Source organism: Rhipicephalus microplus, chromosome 4 (genome assembly GCF_043290135.1).
Source record: "Rhipicephalus microplus isolate Deutch F79 chromosome 4, USDA_Rmic, whole genome shotgun sequence".
NCBI lineage: Eukaryota > Metazoa > Arthropoda > Arachnida > Ixodida > Ixodidae > Rhipicephalus > Rhipicephalus microplus.
The window spans coordinates 141,105,474-141,111,701 of record NC_134703.1 but is presented as its reverse complement, the minus strand read 5'-3'; the positions used below and the strand labels follow the sequence as shown (position 1 = coordinate 141,111,701).

The 6,228-nt window shown below is 45.6% G+C and overlaps 1 long non-coding RNA gene across 1 annotated transcript in view; it reads right to left on the bottom strand.

Moving 5' to 3' along the window:
- LOC142814023 (uncharacterized) overlaps positions 1 to 6,228 on the bottom strand; it is a 35,969-nt gene that overhangs the window by 1,637 nt on the left and 28,104 nt on the right. The gene's annotated exons all lie outside the window — the stretch shown is intronic.

Genomic DNA, 6,228 nt, shown 5'->3' with positions numbered 1-6,228 from the left:
GACATTGAATGTATCGGATCCTTTCAGTCTGCCAAACTCTGAGGCGTTAGTTTCGTATTTAAGCACACATAACCCAGTAAATGCTATTTCTTCAGCGTAGACATACAAGATATGTATTACAACATCCCGCATGGTCCGCTATTGTCAAGTGTAAAGCAATATATAACAGAAGAAAACGATGAGTTAGAGTTTGTGAATAAGTGTGGTGTATCGGTGGATGCCTTTCTTGAATTGTTAACCTTCTACCTTAGGTCGACATTTGTTATGTGGAACAAGGCTATGTACCGACAAAAATCCGGTATCACAATAGGCTCGAAAGTAGCCCCGGTTTTAGGCACAATTTTTTTAGCAAAAATGGACAAGGCAATAGATTTAAACCTTAAAGGGCTTGCACTCAAAGTGTTTCGGTTTGTAGATGACTTTTTGGTTTTTATTGAATCGGATGGTCGGAATAAAAAGGTCGCAGATTGTTTTGAAAGTCTTCAAGAAAAATAGTAGAGGGCTTGAATTTACTCATGAATTACCAGTCAATCACAAACTGCAGTTTTTGGATATTGAGTTAGATGCCACAGCATAACATGTATGCTGGTCATACAATCCGCGAACGGAAAAACCCTTACTTAGCTACCGATCGGCACATTCTAAAGTTGTAAAGAGTGGCATAGCCTTTTCATGTTTGAGAGCAGCCTTAACAAAGTCATGTCCAGAAAAGATTAGCGAAAGCTTCAACCAACAACTTATCAGGCTAAAAAATGCTGGATACGAAAAACACGTGTTGTGTAGATCGGCTAACAAGCTGATTAGTCACGTACGCAACAACTTTCATAAAAAAATGACAAGTAATGAAAACAGGAAGAACATAGTGTCAGTTCCATATGCGCACAAGATTGCCCATAACTTAAAAAACGTAGGTAATCGCTATGGCCTAGAACTAGTTTTTTCGGCACCCAACAAGCTTAGTAAAATATGTTCCAAACTAGACCGTAAAGTTTCCATAGCAGTAAACACTAATGCTGGTAGTTGTACGGTAAATCACACAACAAAGTTTGTTAAGTGTAGCCTATCAGTCGTGTATTGCTTGCCGCTAACGTGTGGAAAGGTATACATCGGCCAGACGGGTCGATGTTTGAACACCCGACTTTTAGAACACAAGAGATCATTAAGAACTGACATTCATTCTCACATAAAGAGACACTGTTCCCAGTGTGGCTGCTCACCACTGTTCAGTGACACGACCGTAGTCTTCCGTCATGGAAACCAACTAACCAGAGAAATTGTCGAAGCCTTCCACATTAAAAAAAGAAAAGAAGGATGCATTAGTCAGTCATCGGTTTCGTTAAGGGACCGAGAAGCCAGCTACCTCGAAGGACTTAATTGAGATCAGTGTTTGCATGTGTCATACTCTCCTTTTTGTCGTTTCAAAATTTTGTTTCAAACACGTGTGAATTCCCGCAAATTTTTTTTTTGATGTTACCCAGGGCTGTTTTTAGTTATGTCATCTTAAAGTGTAAGCGTAACTGCCGTGTACTATCGCTTGAGTCTGCGCAAAAGCTTCTGTTGGCAATGATTCAATGTTCGTAGCTCTTTTCTGTGTCGCTAGGGTTATGGGTTATATATGATGTGCTGCTTCTGAAATAAAATTAGTTGCGAGTGTAGCGAGTGTCGTGTGTTCTTGTCCTCTTCGTCCCCGTGAAAATTGCGCTACTACACCATATGGTTAAATGATGTCTCACCAACTAGCCCAGCTCTCAACCCTACTGTACCGGCAAGATGCAGCTGTCATACAACTCCCTCTTGAATGTTAGGGGTAGACTACCATTAATGACTTGAGACTTGCTGAATGTCATCCACCCCATCCTCATTCTTCTAGTTATTTTACTGTCATGGTTCGGCAGCGCAGTTAGTACCTCTTCTATGTAGACATATTCCTTTACAACTTCCAGGGTCTCTCCACCTATCATAAATTGTTGTTTTCTGCCAAGACTGTTGCACATTACTTTAGTTTTGTGCACAATCATTTTCAGACCTACTCTTCTGCTTTCCGTTACTTATCAATGCAATGTCTTCAGCAAACCGAAGGTTACTAAGATACTCTCCGTTAACACTTATCACTATCTCTTCCCACTCGAGGGTCCTGCAAACCTTCTGTAAACACACAGTGAATGACATTGAAGAGATCGTGTCTTTCTGCCTTACACCTTTTTCTATTGGGATTCTGTCACTTTCCTTGTGAAGACCTATGCTGGCTGTGGATTCGCTGTAAATTCCTTCCAATATGTTTAGTATGGTTAGCCAACGCCTTGATTCCGTAGTACCTGCATCACTGCTGTTGTCTTGAGTCTCGACTGAGTCAAACATTTTCTCGTAATCTATGAAAATGATGTGTAGGGGTCGGTTGTATTTTGCGCACTTCTCTACGACATTATTTATAGTATGAATATGGTCCTATGTGGAGTAGTTTGTACGAAATCCTGCTTGGTCCTTGGGTTGATTGAACTCTAATGTCGCCATAATTCTATTAGCTATTATTTTGTAAATAGTTTGTAAAGAACAAAGAGTAAACTGATCGGCCTGTGTAGTTTTCAAAGTCCTTGACGTCTCCTTTCTCATGGAATTAAACGATTTTGGCGTTTTTCAAAGACTCTGGTACCCTTCTTGTCAAGAAACGCTTGATATATAAGGTGGTCAGTTTTTCTAACACCATTTCTCCGCCATATTTCAGCAGGCCCATTGCTACATTATCCTCAACAGCAGTTTTGCCTCATTGCATTCATTCTAGGGCTTTCCTTACTCCCCCGTCGTTACTGGCAGGATTTCAAATTTCTCTGGACTGTTTTAACTTCTTAAGATGTCATCCTTGCTGTTTTTACGTCTGTGCAGCTCTTGGTAGAACTCCTCCGCCACCTCACCTATACAATTCTTATTGGTTATGACATTTCCCTCCTTGCCCCTTAATGCGTACATTTGAATTTTGCTTATGCACAAGTTTATCTTCGCATCTTTTAGGTTTCTACCGCTTTTTACAGCCTGCTGATTCTCTCCATGTTATATCTTCTGATGTTGGCTACCTTACGCCTATTGATTAACTTCGAAAGCTTCCCTAGCTCATCTTTGTCAGCTGCATTTGAGGATTCGCGGTTTGTCGCCTCTTAATAGGATCTTTAGTCTCCTAGGATACAACCGCTACACTACTAATTTGATGGACCGTATGGCACAGGCAAAAAATAAAGCTTATGGACGCTTCGTAAATTCCAAAGTATTCAATAAAAGCCTTCGGCCATTCGACTGACTGTTCCCCGCCGCGGTGGTCTAGTGGCTAAGGTACTCGGCTGCTGACCCGCAGGTCGCGGTTTTGATTCCCGGCTGCGGCGGCTGCATTTCCGATGGAGGCGGAAAGGTTGTAGGCCCGCGTGCTCAGATTTGGGCACACGTTAAAGAACCCCAGGTGGTCGAAATTTCCGGAGCCCTCCACTACGGCGCCTCTCATAATCATATGGTGGTTTTGGGACGTTAAACCCCACAAATCAATCAATCAATTCGACTGACTGTGCCCCGTCTTGCTCTTTTTGTTGTTTTTACTCTCTCAGCAATCACGTTAGTTATGAGAGACTGTAAGAGGAGAGGCAACAACTTTCGCATTACAACTGTTGCTATATGCCGCCAGTTCATCACCTAATTGCCGGGAGAGTGTGAGGGACAGAGTCCATACTTGACACCATTCTAGGGCGCGGACCGACAAGTGCGAGTATGATAAATGATTGGCTTTTGCCTTAAAATTTTCTTCTTGCGCAAGTCTGGGGAGCACAATTGTTTGAACCCATCGAAATGGTCGAATATGCACGCTTACTGTGTGCCACTTGATTTCAACCAATGTGCTGAAAGCTTTCTGTGCGCCACAGTATATAAAGTTCTTGTTATTATTTCGTCATCACCGCGTTACAAGTCGAGTATATGTCTCATTGCTGCAGAAAAAAAGAGCCGTTGACCGTGAGCGCAAGGTATGGGAGGCACTGTCCGAATGCCAGTTTGTCGTGGGGCTCAAGTCATTCTTCACCTCGTCTAAATGGTAAGACTACGAAGCCAAAACGCGGAGCAAGATCTTCATAACAATTTTTAATAATGTTTTTTTACAAGCGTTTAATTAAGAGATACAGAAAGGAAATATTGCCACGCGCTTTATCTGCCAGCGTGAAAGAGGCAGACGAAAACACACTAGTTTTCGTGCTCGTGCCTTTTTTTTTTTGCTGTTCTGTGTCGACCTCTCTCGGGACAAATTTGACCTTGTGTAGCTGCTTTATAAACACCACTTTCAATTAGAACGTGAGATTTCATTGGTGGAGGTGCTGGGTAGTATATGCAACAGAATCCTCCCAGTATCATAGGAACGCCAGCCAGAAACCGGAGCTTACGCCAGTACACCATGCTAGCCGGGGAATTCAGGGTCTGGCCCCCGAGTTTGCACCTTGCTCTACAACTATAACATCGACAGGTACGGAGGGTGCTACTGCTCCCATCTATCTCTGCAGCTGCAGCCACTGCAGCTTCGCCCACTTATTATACGCTGCAAGAACTGCAGGTGCGAAGTACCTTCCACGGTGGCCTTTTTGAATATGTGGAAGACTGGCTAGTGGAGTTCGAACACGTTTCAACGGGTGGGACAAAGTGGCGAAGCTCAGGAACGTGTACTTCAGCATTTCGGATGGTGCTCGTGCATGGTTCCAGAACCCCAAGGGCCTCCCATTAAGGCCATGGCACGAGTTTTCTCGCAGACTTCTGGAGACGTACTTGAGCCCTGATTGTCGCAAGTGGGCGGAATGGGCCCTACACTCTCGCTTTCAGATGCCCAATGAAGGTGTTGCCATGTACGTTGAGGATATAGGGTCCATCTTTTTAATCGAGCCGATCCAAACAATCTGGAAGCCAATAAGCTGCGTCACTTTATGCGCGGCATGAAGGAGCAGCTCTTTGGTGGTCTCATTCGTAGTCCGCCCAATACGGTTGCGGAGTTTTCTCACGGAAGCCATCGCCATGGAGAAGGCGCTGCAGCAGTGGAACCAGTATGATCGGCAAGTGAATGCTACCTACACCATCGGGCTAGGATCATTTTCGACAGACGCAGAAGTGCTTCGTGAGCTTATACATTCGGTTGTCCACGATGAGCAGCAACGACTGCACCAGGCGCAGCAGCAGCCGACTACTAGCTGCATAGCCAGCTTCATACGAGACGAAGTTCAGCAGGCGCTCGGTGCACCTCGTCGCGAGACACCTGTTAAGCTTAGCGCGTCACTTCAGCCGTTCACACCTTCCAGTAAATCCCAACGCGTGGCGTATGCCGACGCCCTGAGACGCACCGTGCCGTCGGCGGTGACACCTCCAGTGAAGGCGGCTTCCAACACCTCCAGTGAAGGCGGCTACTCACCTGCGCCAGCGCCGATACCCACAGCCACCCCGTATGCCATGCTCCAGTCTGCAGGTGGTACCTAATATTTTGAAGACACTCGACCTGTCGCGCGTAAATCCGACATTTGGCGCATGCCCGATAGACGACCGCTTCGCTACACTGTGGTGAGGTGGATCACGCGTACCGAGAGTGTCAGTACTGCCGACTTGGGCTTTTGGGTTTTCCTGCGAATTCTTCCCATCCCCGGTTCAGGAGGCGACCACCCGAGATCCGAAGATTTTCTCGCTCGGCAGCGCATACCAGGCAGGCGTCAGTTGCGTTAACCACCACCACGATCACCATCCTATTCGGGCAACAGGAATCGGACGTCGCAAGGACAATCTCTGAGCCCTCGCCAGAAAAACTGACTTCAGTGACCTCTCCAGACGACGCTGCTGATTCTCGACGTGTTGATGACCTCGACCACCACTCGACGTGACTTCGGACCGACGGCGATTTGACGACGCTTGTATCTCAGCCTGGTGACTTTGCTATGACATACCTGTGCTCATCAACGGTCGAAATGTAGCAGCTTTAGTAGATACTGGCACCGATTACTGGAATATTGGCGGGAAATCGGCATGTCGACCGAAAAACGTTATCATGCCTTGAAAAGAATCACACGTTTACACAGCGGAAGTACGCTTCATCAAGCCACTGGTGTGTGCACTGCGAGGCTGCAAAAACGAGGTTCCACGTTTTTTTTTTTGTTATCTTCGTCGTGCTGCGTGAATGTACCCACGAATTGATTATCAGAATGGACTTCCTTCGGGTATACGGTGCCATAA